Below are 16,402 nucleotides of genomic sequence, written 5' to 3' on the forward strand. Positions count from 1 at the left end.
AACTGTCTTAGTGCAAATATAATAGCAAATTTTAGAATTAAAGAGTCCTCCCTAAAATGTTTCTGAACTGCTCAGAAAAAGATTTCTGAAACTTCCACAAAAATTTGGAAGGAGTGAAAAAAAAGATGCTTACAAATTAATATGAAGAAAGCATAAGTAGCAAAAATGTCAAGAAGTGATTCTCTTATTTCAATATTAATGTATATAGTGGTAAAAATGTGGTAAACAATGAAAATAAGCAGAATATCTTCATACCCACACTGATCAACCTCAAAAGGCCAGATTGCCAAGAGAGACAACCAAATTGTCTGTCTTCTTGGTTTTGATGTTAATAAGGGTGATTCATAAAAGTACAAATACCATATACATGATGTAAATGACATGAGCAGCAACATACATTCACTCTTCAATGAATGTTGCTAAACAGCTATAAGACATCGTTTTCTTCAACAGAGGCTGAAGGTAATTTTCAGAAATTCCTGAGAAACAGCTGTATTATTTTATCTTTCTATGCAAATCCATAAGCCATTTTACTTGTATTTGAAGTTTCACAGTAAAAATTAAACAAGATTATAACATTAGAAAATTATTTTACCTTTAACTTGTCATATCAAGTGTGCATATTTGAGAGTTTACTAGCTATTTTTTCCAAAAGGCACTTCTAATTGAAATAAAATAAATGACATTGGATAACTGTTACTAACAAAGGCAACAGAACAGAAGCAGCAAGGATAGAAGCATTAGCCCTTGGAAAACAGTTTTTTCCCCCAGGACTGTCTGCTCTTATAATATTGTTGCAGAATAAATTACCGACTCTAATTTCCCACCCTACGGTAATACTCCTGAAACTTTACAAACTAAAAGCAGGAATTACTTCAATTTCATGCCCCTTCAATAAAATTCTTTCACTAAAAATCTTGCTTACATATACAATATTGTCTACAGATAACCCCCTGGACATTCTGTTTTCTTTCTCAATTGCTTGCTCTGGGGGGCTCTCTGAATTTCTCCCCATTACTACTGATGCTTTTTCATCAGCCTGTAAATGTTTAAGACTCTTCCATCTTCAAACAAATCAGAGCAAAACAAAACAGGGCCCTCCCTTCCCAGCCCTTTTAGCTCTCCTCCTCCTCCTCACTATCAAGCTTCTTGAAAGGGCCTTGTCTATTCACTATCTCTACTTCCTAACCCACTCACTCTTCAACCCAGCACAATCTGGCTTCCATCCTACCATTCCACCGAAGCTGCTCTTGCAAGAGTTACTTTACTTGAGCTCAAAAAACTGGAACTGTTGTGCAGGCACAGGCCTCTGTTGTTGATCACACACCCTCAGGGCCTAGCTCACAGTAGCAACTGAATACATTACTGTATTATGATTCTTGCTGGGGCATTCATTCCACTCACCACTCTTGAACTGACTCCTCCTTCACCCCCCGACCAGATTTCTATAACCCTATCTCTGGTCTCCTAATGCTCCACTAAATAAGTTAGGAAATATCTAAGTTCAATCTAGGTGAGTAAGTATGACCTGAGAAAGGCTGGCCCTGAAATGTGACACATGGGCAAGAAAACAAACCCAGCCGTTTTTTGTTGCAACATGTCTGAAGGAAGACTATATTGAGAGGGGTAGTACTCACATACAAGCTAGGGGAAAAACAAACAACTAAAGGATAAAAATTTGTTCAGGGATTTTTAACAAACCAGCTGACATGAATATCTGCTTTGAGGCAGTTTCTCAGCATAAGTGGACATGTCAGCTGGTGTCACCAGAGCATGATGCTACCTGGACAGCCCATCTAATTTCCCTGCTCTTGTTCTCTACTCCCAGCAACTTTCTTTAGTACTTCATGTCAATTTTCCCACAGATTTTGCAGTCAGTCGACATGAATAGCTGACATGCTTTGAAAAAAAACCTTTTTTAAATTAAAATTTATTGGGGTGACAATTGTTAGTAGAGTTATATAGATTTCAGGAGTACAATTCTGTAATACATCATCTATATATATATCACATTGTGTGTTCACCACCCAGAGTCAGTTCTCTTTCCATCCCCGTATATTGGATCCCCTTTACCCTCATCTACCTCCCTCCTCCCCCCTTACCCTCTGGTAACCACTAAACTATAGTCTGTGTCTATGAGTTTTTGTTTCTTCATTTGTTTGCCTTGGTCTTTTGTTGTTTTCAGTTTTACATACCACATATCAGTGAAATCATATGATTCTCGTTTAGCATTATAATCTCAAGATCCAGGCAGGGTGTCGCAAATGGTACTATTTCATCTTTTCTCATGGCCGAATAGTATTCCATTGTGTAGATATACCACAACTGAAAGAAATTTCTTGCTGTAAAGTTTTAAATTTGCATTCTGGTCAAGACTGATAGGTTAAACCTGAAGCGCCCAGGGAATTTGGGGGTGGGGGAAGAACACCTACTGTATGGAGTTTCAAAACTAAAGACACCACTTTTGTCTGTAACTAAAATAGGTACACGTTGGCAGGCCCTTGGCAGCTGCCCTTCCTCTAACAGTGCTACTCTCTATACCATGTTTCCCCCAAAATAAGACCTAGCCGGATAATCAGCTCTAATGCGTCCTTTGGAGCAAAAATTAATACAAGACCCGGTCCTGTTTTACTATAAGAGATTATATTATATAAGACCTGGTCTTATATTAATTTTTGCTCTAAAAGACACATTAGAGATGATTGTCCGGCTAGGTCTTATTTTCGGGGAAATACGATATGATAAACATCTACCAGGACAGCAACTTACCTTTCAGAGATAAAAGCATCTAGTAAAGGTTATAAAACTGCAACCAAACGCAGTAAGAATTCAATTGTCTGAGGTAATGAGAAAGGAAGCAGACAATGTCCTCAATAATCTAAAACTCACAAATTGTGCCTTAAAATATGACCTATGTAACAGCAGATTTACCTCACAATTTCCTTGACAAGTTTTACTCTAATTTGTTCCTTAACCACCCACCAACTGACAAAAAGATGACCTAGAGATACGTGAGGAACAGAAGGAAACCAGACAATGACCCAGGCTTAAAAAGTCATTAATTATCCACATATAACAACATATAATAACAACATTCTTGGGGCAAAATATCATAAAAACAAAAGCTTTGTATGGTTGAAAAATCACATATAAACACATTCCAAAATAGTGCTCATGACGGTACGTGTGTGTGGTGTACACAGGTAATGTCACAAGTGGTTCTACCTGTACCAATAACTTCATGGAAACTATGGAAGGAATTCCCATGGCAAACAGATTTCTAGCTGGTTGAACTTTTAATGGTGTTATTGCTTGGTTTAAAGTTTTACTTTCTCTTGAGAGGTAGAGAGGTGAAAGGGTAAAAAGAAGAAAAAACCAGGTAACACTTATTTGCAATAAACCATCATACGTTTGGTTAGAAATTATTTGAGAATTAACCTGGCATATAAAGCAGAATTTTTCAAACTTCCCCCTCTGTAACCCACAGAAGAAATACATTTTGCATGATGACCCAACATATACATATATGCATTTAAAAAACGTGTCACCAAACAGCATTTACCCTTACTTTCTGTGTACTCTTGCTATCTTTAGTTCTAATTCATTTTTTTCTTAAAAGCTGGTCATGACCCCCTAAATTGATTTTATAAACCTAAATTTACAAACCAGAAATAGGTCATAACCCAACATAAAAGAAAAAAAAGTCTGACAAAAGGGACACTGAAGAATTTAGAGAAAATGACTCAATAGTCAATTTCCCCCATATACTACTAGTATCACTGAGGTTAGGGAAAGGCAGTGGGTCCTTCCACACAGGGGCTGCAAACAATGTCAGGTAATTCAAAGAAAAGCTGTGACATTTGTCCACAGTTTTAACCTTTAAATTATGTAAGCAGTGTGATTTTGGCAACTTTAAGCTTCTGCAGTATTTCTACTCGGGGTATTTTCTAAACCATCAACTCTGCGATAATCAGTTTTATAAGAATAACTCATTTTACAGTCTTGAAGCCATTGCTTAAAGTTTGCTACAAGAAAAAAAACCACTCAAAATATTTCTATAAAAACTCAGCACAGAATTTGTACTGGTCATGTCAGTATGTCTACGACAATGACAAGAACAGTTTGTATGCATCAATTTTGTCCTAGGTTTAATCCACCTCATAATAATATCATTCTCTTTCCTTCGGGTCCACTTCCTCTAAATCCAATTATTGCTTCTAGCATATAAGAGAAAAGAAAGGAGCTTATTTTAGAACAAAGAACTCCTCTTTGATCTGGTGCTTACAAGGACAAAATGCATTCTTAAATTACATTATTTGAATGAACCAAGTAATTTGATAAAATGAAAATTTCCTTTCCTCTTTATAGAATTTTGCATAAAAATAGTAAATAAAAAATACTATATTTCGAATTCATACTACCCTCAAATCTGGAAGCAAGCCACTTCAAGGATAAAATTAAAGATACTATTACTGGGCGCATATATTGGTTCACATACTCCAAGTAATTTAGTAATGTATCAAAATATTAATACACATTCTTTTGACTAAGCAATTTCATCTGCAAGAATGTATCCTACAGATGCATTAATAAAAGTATGAAAAGATATTTCCACAAAAATGTTAATTCCTGCATTCTTTGCTTTTTAAAAAGTTACTGAAAACAACAAATATCAATAAGGAATAGCGTAAATAAAAAGTATAGCCAAAAAAACCAAAAATGACTAACAGGTAAAGGTGTCTAAAACATATTTTTAAGTGAAAAAGCATTTCTGAGGCATTGTCTCTTGATTTTCCGACCTATCATTTCCTTCCTTTCTCCGCCAATGGATCTGCTTCTTCTGGCTGCTTCGTTAATGTCAGTGTCCTACAGGCCTTGGTCTCCCTATATTCTCATCCCTGAGATCTCATCCAGCTTTTGTTTTTATATGCTCATAACAGCCAAACCTCAACCTGTTTGTGGGCTACCCAACTTCAGATCTGTCTCCCCAAATGCCTTTTTGTATGTCTCTACCTTGATGTTTCAAAGACATCTCATAGTCTCCAATTCCAAACCTAAAGTTAACCTCTACTCAAAAAACAGAAACCACTTGTTCCTCCTACGAGCATACAATTTTAAGTCCAGAAATCTGAATGTTATCCCTGACTGCTCTCCCTTTGTCATCCCCCCTCCCCAAAATTAAATCAACAAAAACTTAAATCCTTAACATCTCTTAACAATATTTGTTTATAACAATCCAGGACCAACACCTTATTTCAGAACCTCATTATTTTTGGCCAGGATTACTGCAACCCACTTGAAACTCCTTATCTTACCCAATGTGGCTAAAATACTCCCTTTGCTTCAGCCGGACAAAACCACCCCGTGTCCTCCACTGGCACCATGTTACCTCTAAATTGTCACAATGCCATTTCTTTTAATTTCCTCTACTTACCTGTCTACAGAACCCATTTACTAAGCCTTCAAAACCCTATCCAGGCATGAAGCTTTATGTGAAGTGAGATCACTAATATTTATCAAGTTACTATGTGATAGGTACTGTGCAAGGTACTTATTCATACATTATTCAATTTAATTCCAACCATCCATTTTATAAATGAAAGAACAGGCTTAGAGAGGTCAAATAATCTGCTCAAAGTCCCACAAAGAGGAAGTATGGAAAGTAGGGCTCTAACATTAAAGCCAGTATTATTTTCATTCTATCAGGCTGCTTGTCTGAATTAAGCCTTCTTTTCTATATCTACCTCTTTTATTATATTTAGCAAAGTGAGTCAAATGTTTCCATGTTTGTCTCCCCTAGTAGATAAACCACTGCTTCTCAATCTTAACTTTGTATTTTATTTTTTAAATAGAATAGGTGGAACTGAATTATCTGCATTTAGAAAAAAAGTTTCAAAGGTGATTCTGATGGTTAACAAAGGTTGAGAACCGCTGTGTTAAGCTTCCAGAGATTAAGAATATTACTGGACTTTATAACTCTGGAGATGACATAATGTCTCTAAACTTCACTGCTGAACTCACTGATAAAGGTAAATCAATGAAGTACTTTTTCTTATAAAAAGTTTTCCTTTACAATTATTCGATTATACAAATATTTCTTAAAGTTCTGTCATACACATTTACCTGAGACTATCACTAATAAATTTAACACTCAAGATTTCAAAATCAAGGAGTTCACATTAAATCTTCAATACTTTTCTTAAAAATGAAACTTAGAAAATTTCCTTAAAGGAACAAATTTAAATTACTGAAATAATCCTTGAAACAGATATAATTATATATATAATTTAAACGTTAATACAATTCTTGGAAAAAATAAAATTGCATTTAAAAAATTAATCAGTTTCACTTGCAGTTGAACATTAAGAAATGATTATGTGAAAAGCAGTAACAACAACAGAAAATTTTCTCCAGAAACCAAGGTCATTGGTAAGCTGATTAAAATTCACACTTCTTATTTAGGTGTAACACTTACACTGTGCTTCAAGTAAATTTCTGAAACCTAATGAGGCAGAAAGCTATCATCTGCTGGCTCATTATGATATAGGGAAAACAGTCTGAAAAAAAAGTGAGAAGAATCAGTGACTTAATTACAAATAAAAAGTGAATATTCAAACCTCTGTTTGGGCTTCAGGTAAGAGAAAATTTGACTTTGATACCTGAAACTTGGTAAGATTTTTTGTTTTTCAATTAGGAAGAAAGACGCTACTGAAAATATTCAGTGTAAGAGTTAAATTATTTCCTAGTGATAGGTTTGTTATTTTTTTTATAAATACTAAAAACAAGAGCCTCAAGAAAAATAAATCAATGCTTCAGATTTTGAGTGTTGCTGCAGCAGAAGTATGTTATCTGCAAATATTCCAGGTCAACATTTCCTCATCCAAACAATAAACAAGATGGGAGATGATAACCTAGAACAAAACAGAAAATACTACAAAACATAAGCAATGACTAAGAAGAAAACAACAAAAATACCTACTAGGGAGGGTGAGTGAGCCAGAAAACATTATTCATTTCATCCATTTAAAAAACTGTGGTTTCATTAAGATGTATGCAAATATTAAATATCCTACTTCTAGAAGTCTTGCTTTGAAAAGTATTGTTTAAAATTAGCATTTCAAGAATAAGATGTGACTTAGGAATGGTCTTCTTTATTACCAGAAATGTTAATTTGATTTAACATAAAGAAAATTGTTTCTCTTAACAATGCAGGGTTTTTTAGATTTATTGTTAAGTTTATTGTTAGATATTTTTTTTTCCCCCTGGCCCATGTAAAATGGGGTCTCCACTTCTATTTTCCAACTGGTGAGTTCTGTTTGTAAAACTGAAAGCTCTTGGTACACATACAGTATACCATCACATCCATCACAAGCAAATTCGGGTAGTCAAACCTTTTCCAATTCTTATGTCTCTGTTTTTCCTTATTGATTGTTCTGGCTAATGCCTCCAATATGAAATCTAATAGTAGTGGTTGATAGTAGGCATCTAGTATTCCCCCTTGATTAAGATACTGATTTTTGGTTTGAGGTATATGTTTTATCATATTACAGAATAATCCAATAATTCTTATTTTAAGTTGCTTTCCTAAAAAAATCAGAAATGGTTTTTAAAACGTCTTTTCAGTATTTAAGATAATTACATAATTTTTCCTTAGCTCTATTAATGGAGCAAAAATATCAATACTTATTTATAATTGTATTCAGCCTATTCAATAGTTAGGGAAGCCCAGTTTGTCTTCTGATGAAGGAAAAAACAATGTTTCCTAACAATCAAATAAGCATTGTGTAAGATTATCTACTCAATTACACACATCAAACAGAAGTATATAACATATTTGATCTAACTTATTCCTTACTTTTATAAGTAGGCTTCAAAACAAATCGAAACTTTCTCATATTAAACATACTCAAATTAGCAGTATAAGTTCTTCCAGGTTTCATCCAGGCTCCCATCATACAACTCTCACCCAAACAATCTTACCCACCACATAAGGCTTTAATGCCACATTCTAGGACTCCCGGATTGATACCTACAGCCCAACCCTCTAACCTGAGCTTCAGTCCAACCAAGTTAACTCTACTACTAGGTCCTCTCTATTTGAATTCCTCAAGACCTCGACCTGAGCTTAACAAAAAACGGAGTTCAAGCTCTTCTTCCTAAATTTGGTCCTCTTTCAGGGCTCTCTAACTCAGCGAACGGCCCCACTACCCATCTAGTTACTAAGCCAGAAACTTAAGAGCTCCCCATCCTCCACTATCTCTAAAGAATGATTTTTATCATAAATCCCTCAATTCTGGAATACAGAGGGTGACAAAAATATGTATACACATTTTAAGAAAGGAAATAACTACTAAAATTATAATACTCAATATATACCAATAGCAAAAGAGGAATACAAGTTATGTTTGACTTCTGCGATTACAAGAGATGCTCAAAGTGGTCACCATCAGCGTCCAGGCACTTCTGATTACGGTGAACCATTGCTTGAGCAACGTCAACCAAAGTGTCCACTTGTATACAGTTTTTTGGCACCCCGGTATGTCTTTCTATTTACCTTGACCCCACTGGTCTAAGCAGCCGTTCTCATCTAAACTAGTCTCCCTGACTGTCATTTAATGATAGTCAACCCAAGTAATCTTTTCAAAAGTCAATCTGACCATGTCAATCCTGTGCTTGTGATAAAGATTTTTTAAAAATCTTTAAGAAAGGCTATGTAAGCCAATTCCATCTCTTCAGCCACACTCCTCCTCCCTTCCCCCATTGTTTTCAATGCTCTAACTTAGGCCTTTCAGTGTTTTAAAGGCAGACAATGACATTCTTTTATGCCACAGGGCCTTTGCATCTACAATCCCATTGCTTAAAACATTCCCACATATCCTTCAATTCTTAAGACAAGGGATCAATTCCTCACGTAAGTTTTCCAACATCTTCCCCCAAGTCCTCTTAGATATATTTCTTTCAGAGCATAAGAACTGTAGTAAGTTATAGTTTGTAATCAAACACTTATAATTTGAAAAATGTGCAAACTGTGCACACTGTGAAAAACATACTAACAAGCTTAAATGTAATGTGATTTTTAAAAACCTATTTACTACTTTCTAGAACAGTGACGTTAATCTTATATTTTTTCTTCATAGATATAAGTAAGTCAATGTCATTCTCTAGAGCAGCACTGCCTACTTGAAATATAAGCCTCATATACAATTTTAAATTTCCCAGTAGCTAGTTAAAAAAGAAACAGATGAATTTAATTAAATTTTGCTTAACTCAAAGTATCAAAGATATTTCTATTTCAACACGTAGTCAATGTAAAATACTGGCTTTTACATTTGTTTTTGAAAACTGGTGCACATTTTACATTTAAAGCATATTACTTTGGATTAACTTTATTTCAAGTGCCATATGTGACCAGTGGCTACTATACTGGACAACACAGTTCTAGAAAATAATATTCTATTTCTTGTACTTATATAGTCAAAGAGTTAAAGGGTATGACATTAAGCAATTTTAACTTCATATCAAACAAGGACATGTCTCAAGTTTAAATTCTTCAAAAAATTTTAAACATTCCACACTGCTGAAAAGCCTAAATCCAAAATTAAAATTCAGGTAAACAATTTAAAAACTGCATATTTACTGATCATCTGAGGAGATTACAGAAAGATGACTTCTCTAAATCACTGCTGATAGGAGTAATATTACCACAACTTCCTGGAAAGCAACTGGCTTTCCCTTTGACTTAGTAACTCCACTTCTAAGACTCAGTCCTGTGGAAACAACCAAGGACAAAGCCAAAGATTTACATTCAAACTTGTTCAGAGATGCTTTTCTATGATAGCAAAAACTGGAAAAACCCAATCTGTAAGAAATAACAGAGATAACCTGAAACCCACTGGATGGCATTCTACACAGCCATTAACAATCATACTTTAAAGAATATTTAATAACATAAGGAAATGACCACAATTTAATAGTTAAGTAAAAGAAAAATCTATGCAATATGATTTGTGTGTGTGTGTGTGTGTGTGTGTGTGTGTGTGTATGACATACCATGTTTCCCCGAAAATAAGACCAGGTTTTATATTAATTTTTGCTCCAAAAGACGCATTAGGGCTTATGTTCAGGGGATGTCATCCTGAAAACTCATGCTAGGGCTTCTTTTCCGGTTAGGTCTTATTTTCGGGAAAACAGCATATGCACAGGGAAAAAAACAAAACTGAAGGAAAACCAAAATGTTAACAGTTATCTCTTTGTAGTGTGATGATTAGTGATATATTTCTTCCATTACTCCGTTTAATATATATTTATCGAGTACTACTCTGTGCCAGGCATTAAAACTGATGGGTCCCTCCATCAAGGGACATACCAGTTTTCTTTACACTTTTCTACATTTTCCAAATTTTCTATAGTCAGTATACTATACTTTCATAGCTTAATAACTATAAAACTATAGTATGGAGTGGATGCTAATTTTGGCAAATCAGCTATAAAGTGATATTTTTACATCAGCTGGGGAAGAATTTGAATATGGCCTTGAATATTGGTTTAGATGAAAATTTCCTGACATGGTCTAGTTGACTAAACAAATCAAAATGAACTACAAAACAGTCTATATAAAAAGATTTCATTTTGGTAAGAAGTGTACATATATAAATATATATATAAAATGTGTGGAAAGATAGGTACTAAACAGTTAACAGTGGGGGGGGGGTCTCTGGATAGTGGAAATGCAGTATTTTTCTTTTCTGTATTCTATAATGCTTCTGTACACTTCTGCATTAAAATTATTTTTAAAAATTAAAAAAACATATACATCCACTATTTACTAAGCATCTACTACACACAAAACTGCTAGGTTCTATGAAGAGTAGAACTGAGTAAAAGAGTCACAACCTTCAAGAAACTAACAATTAATTAGGGGGAACAATACAAGAAAACAGTAAAAGTAATTAATGCAAGGCAGAATATAAACATCATATGAAGTAAAATGTAGTTACAAGGATTATAAGAAAAAGTTCTCACTTGATTAGGAAGAGGAAGAATGGTGAAATTAGAAAAAAGCTTCACAAAGGAGAAAGAATTTGAAATGGGAAGGATTTTAATTGACAGTGGAAAGGGCAGGCGCTGAAGATACAGCATGGGGCAACTGTCAAGGAGCAGGAAGCCACATAATAGAGTTTGGTTAGAATGCAGACTATCTGAAGGGAGTAAGGCAGTATGCTGAGGGCCTTGGATTCTCAGAGGGTAGTACCTCTGTAAACTTTTGAGTTTAGCAATGGGTAAATTATCAAAGGTTCCAATTTGAGAAACTGTCCTGCCACTTCTCATCACCTCTATTGCCACCACCATCTTCTTTCAAGCTGCTACCATTTCTTAGCTGCATCACTGTAACCACCTCCTAAGGGAATCTTCCTGCTTCCACTCTTGCCAGACAGATCCTTTTAAAACACAGATTATATCATACCTCTATTCAAAAACCCTGCAATGGTTTCCCATCTCACACAGTAAAAAGCCTAAGTCACTGGACTTTCTACAAAGCATCTATAAGACTGCCCTGTCTCCCTAACTCTCTGATCACACCTACGACTCTTCCATTTGCAATTCTTGAATATTCCAGGCATGCTTCTGCTTCTGCTTCTATAACTCTTTCCCTCATGTCATTCACCTTCTTCAGGTCTTACGCCTTCTCTGACCCAATCCTACATAAGACAGCAAGCCCCACCAACCTGCCACTCCTGGCTCAGAGGCAAAAAGTTTGGCCTCCTCTATCCCCCCAAACTCTCTCTATTTTCCTCCACAATACTGATCTTCTACCATCTGTTTGTCTATCTCTACACACATACACATAAATACATGTGCGCACACACACGTATATGAAATTGAAGCACTATGAGGGCTAATTCTTTTCCTTGTCTATTCATTTCAGTATTCCTAGCACAAAGAACAGGGCCTGACATACAAACGGCTCAATAAGTATTTGCTGTATGAATGACAGGAAGAGAAGACCACGGTGTTAGTAGATATTAAGTTGAAATGGTTTATGGCATATTTAAAATATTTATATAAATAGAATCTACAGTGAATTTATTCTAATTTACTTGTTTTCCCTGTGGGACATATTCACCAAAATAGTGTTTGTAATTTAAGCTTTGAGCATATAGACAACCTTTGATTTATTAGCAATTTATCTTTGCAAGGTTTACTTAAGCTAGTTATTTGGAAAGGGATGGTGGTGGCTAAGGAATGACACTGTAGGATGGAGTCTTAAATCTCCTACTTTCTTTCTCTTTTCACTGCGCCCAAACTAACGAGCAATGACTTTCCCAGCTCCCTGCTACTATATAGTTTCAGATATTTTCCCTTTCCCAGGGAATAATCTAATCCAGACCTAAGAGCCCCTACCCTACGGTAAGGCCAAAAATAGAAACTAGGAATGGGATAGAGGGGTGTTGAGATGGTTGGCAGCAATCAGAGGAGAACCCAGGCAAGGGAAGTTACTGCAGAGGAAGCTCGAGAGGGCAACAATTCTTAATTTAAATACTTTCAAGTTACAAGCTCCTTGTATTTTAGAAGGAAGTCAACACAAAATAACACTAACTCCTTCCCTGTCCTCTTTTAAAATACACTATGCTGAAAGATAGAGTGATACCTGAATAACCAGCTTTTTAAATGAAAAACCTGAACTTTTTATTTTATTATGATTTTAAGCATATGACAAAGTTTAGGGGGAAAAATATAATGAAGATCAAGTACCCACCACCTACCTGTGTTGAATCCTAATTTTTTTTTTTTAACCAAATCTGCTTCAGATTTATTTTAAAGACAGTAAAGTTATGGTTGAAAACACATGGGCCCTGCCTAGATTCTTTATCTCTCTCCAATTCTCCAGAGGTAACTTTTAATCTGATTTGCTGTTTATCATTCCCATGCATGTTTTTAAACTTTTGCTCCATATTCCATGACTGCCAGAAACTATATTGTATAATTTTGCATGTGTTAAAACTATATAAATGATATCATATTATATTCTGACACCAGCTGTTTGATTTTAGGCAAGTTACTTAACATCTCTGTGCCTCAGTTTCTTCTCTGAAAAAATGGGGATAATACCACCTACTAGTTTACAGAGCTGTTGTGAGGATTAAATGAGTTAATATACTGTAATAAATTACTTAAAAAAGTATCTCACTCATAGGAAGCAGTGTACATCAGTGTTAGTAATTACGTAACGTTGCAAAAGGACCTGTGATTCTGTGTGCATGCATGTATGTACGTGTATATACATGGATTGAGAAATATTACCAAAATGATATATACAATCCATATAATGCCATATGTTTTCAAAATTGTGTAAAAACTAGAAGTACTTTTGAAGTTAAGCTGGAAAGTTTCACTAGCCTACTTAAAGAGGAACTGAAAGTGCTAAGCAAACAGGGAAGAAGTATTTTTTAACTTACAAATTGTAGGTAACATTAAATTAGAATATATACATTTGATTTAAATAATTTATAACTGTTTAAAAATACCTAAATATTTAATGGCCCCTTGTTAGCTTTTTTCCCCCCAGAGGTCGTGTTGGGAGAGACGGTGGAATCTGTCAATGTAATGCTATTCAAAGACTTCTCAGACTGTTAAGGGAGGCACTTTAGATTTCACACAAAATAAAACATTAGTTGATACTCAAATTTCACTGCTTTTCTGAATTAGTTTTTAACTACCTGTAAGCAGAATAAATTAACTTTTAAAATAACATCTTATAATAGGATTTACCTAGATTCAGCTTTTCATAAAGGCAACTGGATTCTGTAAAATTTACCAATGCAGTTATGGATACATTATCTTTGTTTTGATGGGATTATTTGTATAACAGTCCAGGTTTAAAAAAAAAAAATCTGAAAACATTAAGACTTAAATGCCCTATATATTACGTGAATTCTAGTCAATTTCTTTAAAGAGCTTTTTTAAGATTTAAAAACATATCTATGCTCTGAAGATCGATTAATCTAATTGTTACATAAACAAAGGAATTAGATCTAATGAGCATTTACTAGGTGCCACTTACTGGGCTAAATGTTTTACACAGGATCTGTCTTTTAATCCACGTGAAATAATCTTCACGGACAAAATTTAGAAGACTACCATAGGCACTTTGCTTAAACACATGTACTTGTGCAAAGAGTTAAAAATGACTACTCCAAGAGTCAATATTTAAGTCTGTAAAGCACATAAAATGTAAATCAACTGCGCAAATTTGAATCAACACAGCAGTGTTGAAACATTTGTTTCCCCCCGTTTAGCATATTATCTGTGTCTAAACAGTTAACTGAAAGCAACAATTAAATGTAGCATCAAGGATTAAACTGTCTCCCCCTCTCCCCCTCCAACCTCCCCCCCCCAAGTCGGGGGTATGACAACGTAGCCAGTGAAAGGGAAGATGAAAGTCAAAGTAAGTTTTACTTCTCTTCTCATAAAGTGAGAACTTTGAAATGGAACCATTGCTTTTGTTTAATTTATCCCCCCTCACCCCTAGTAAGATATTTAAATGTATGAGTTAATTCTTCCTTGGCCCCAACAGAAGATTTAGTGGGAAGCCAAGTTATATGTAACCTGCATTAACCAACAAGAGAAAAAGACCCAGCCATGCCCGGTACTTGCCTAATGAAGAAAGGGCCTTACTACCGTTCACCCGATACTGTCCCCTGGCCACGCAAGACATTAGCACCTGCCAAACTGGGAGTTTAAAGAATAATGGTCCAACTTTTCGAACGCAATCTGGGGAGGAGTCGCCGATTATTTCTTGAGGAGTGCAAGAAGGGAGCAGAAAACGTCCTCTCAGGATGGGATGTATGTGCTTTGGGGTCGTCTCCTTTGCCAGTTGGAGGATTCAAACTCCACTTGCTTCAAAGACCCTTAGAGGCAGCACACTCCGGTCGCGGCCGGCCTCCGGCCTGGGCGAAGCAGGCAGTGTTTACACCTGTCACGAGGGGGTAGGGGGGTGGGGAGAAAGAGGAAGCCAGAGCAAAGCCCCAAACTTCTCAACAGCTCCCGGGAGGAAGCGGCTAGCGCGGCGCTGTGGGCAGGTGGAAGCGGACGGGCAGGGCGACCCGGCGGCGGCCGGGGAGGTGGAACAGCTCACACTTGCCCGGCCGGTGGCCGGGGTGGCGAGGAGGAAGCCGTGCGCTTTGGGCGCCGCTGCCGGCTTCCCCGCACCCTCCGTGGAACAGGGCAGAGCCCAAGCCAGGAGCCCGCAGGCCCGCAGAGCCGGCACCGTCCCCGCAGCCCCCGGCTCCGCGGCAGACAGGTGCTCCCGGCCGCCGCGAGGGTTCGGCCGGTGGGCCGGGCCCCCTCACCCTCTTCCCCAAAGCGTGGCTGGGGGAGCGGAGCGGTGGCGCTTACCTGGCTCGTCCGGGGCGGCCGCGATGGGCATGGCTCAGGGGCCCGGGGAGGAACTGGCTCCCCGGGGAAGGACCGGCTATTTCGAGGCGAAGCTGGTGAGAGCGGAAGGCAGACTGCTCACAGCCCTGTCAGCGAAGCAGCGCCATGGGCGCCCACCCGGAGTTTCAGCGTAGCCGCGGGACCCCCATCCCATTACCCTCCGCCCTCTTCCGCCGCCGCTGCCGCCGCCTCCACCTCCTCCTCCTCCGCGGAGAACCCCCGCCCACTCCACACACTCTCCCATCATGCAGCGGGGGAACCGCTGCCGCCCGTACGTCACTTCCGGGCGCAGGTGGCTAGGTCGGGGCCGGGCGCTAGTGGGTGCTGGGGGGTGAGGGGGAGGACGCGCCAAGGGAATTAGTGTCACAGAACGCTTATCCTGCGCAGGCGCTGTCGCGCAGAGCGCCAGCCGCCATTTTGGGTGCGGGCAAGCTGCCCTTTTCCTTTACTTCCTTGCGAGTCGTAGAGGGGGTGGGGAGAAGACGTCTTTCCGCACTCCCGCCTCCCTCCCAGGCGGCGTTCCGGGCCAGGGACAAGTCCTCTTAGCTGGTTAACGTTAACGTTTAGCTCAGGACCGAGTTAAGTCTGTTGCTCTCCTAATAAAACTGCAAAGGTTTTGGTATACAGAACCATATCTTCACCAAAAACCTACTGCGGAGCACTGATCAGCTTGCTCTTTTCGCCCCGAAAAACTACATTTCTATTCACCGTCTAAATCCCTCCCTCTTTTTAATTTAAGATGACAGAAAAGAAAGCTGATATTTAATTAATAAAGAAGAGAATATTATAAATGAAGCGTAAGATGAGAAGTAAGAGGAAAAGCAGCCGCTGACAAATCGTCTTCGAGACCAAAAAAAAACCCAAAAACATAATAATTGGGGATTTTGCTAACGGATGGAGACGGTGGTCGTTTTTCATAAATGCTGCGGGAGAATATCCGATGAAACTAAAATCAAATCAACTTCTG

At 37.6% G+C, this 16,402-nt stretch overlaps 1 protein-coding gene across 4 annotated transcripts in view; it reads right to left on the reverse strand.

The window, feature by feature from the left end:
• AFTPH (aftiphilin) overlaps positions 1–15,743 on the reverse strand; it is a 63,362-nt gene extending 47,619 nt beyond the window's left edge. For 2 of the 4 annotated variants that reach the window (XM_074332062.2, XM_088796119.1), the window contains exons 1-2: positions 15,397–15,625; positions 14,656–14,974 (exon numbers count right to left, since the gene is read on the reverse strand). The gene's annotated coding sequence lies outside the window, so the exon portion shown is untranslated. Of the gene's footprint in view, positions 1–14,655; positions 14,975–15,396 lie in introns of all 4 variants that reach the window. The other 2 variants (XM_019718019.3, XM_019718002.3) reach the window with 1 other exon arrangement.
• Positions 15,744–16,402: the final 659 nt, after the last annotated feature.

This window comes from Rhinolophus sinicus, chromosome 2 (genome assembly GCF_057876585.1).
Source record: "Rhinolophus sinicus isolate RSI-liver-muscle chromosome 2, RSI-T2T, whole genome shotgun sequence".
Taxonomy (NCBI): domain Eukaryota; kingdom Metazoa; phylum Chordata; class Mammalia; order Chiroptera; family Rhinolophidae; genus Rhinolophus; species Rhinolophus sinicus.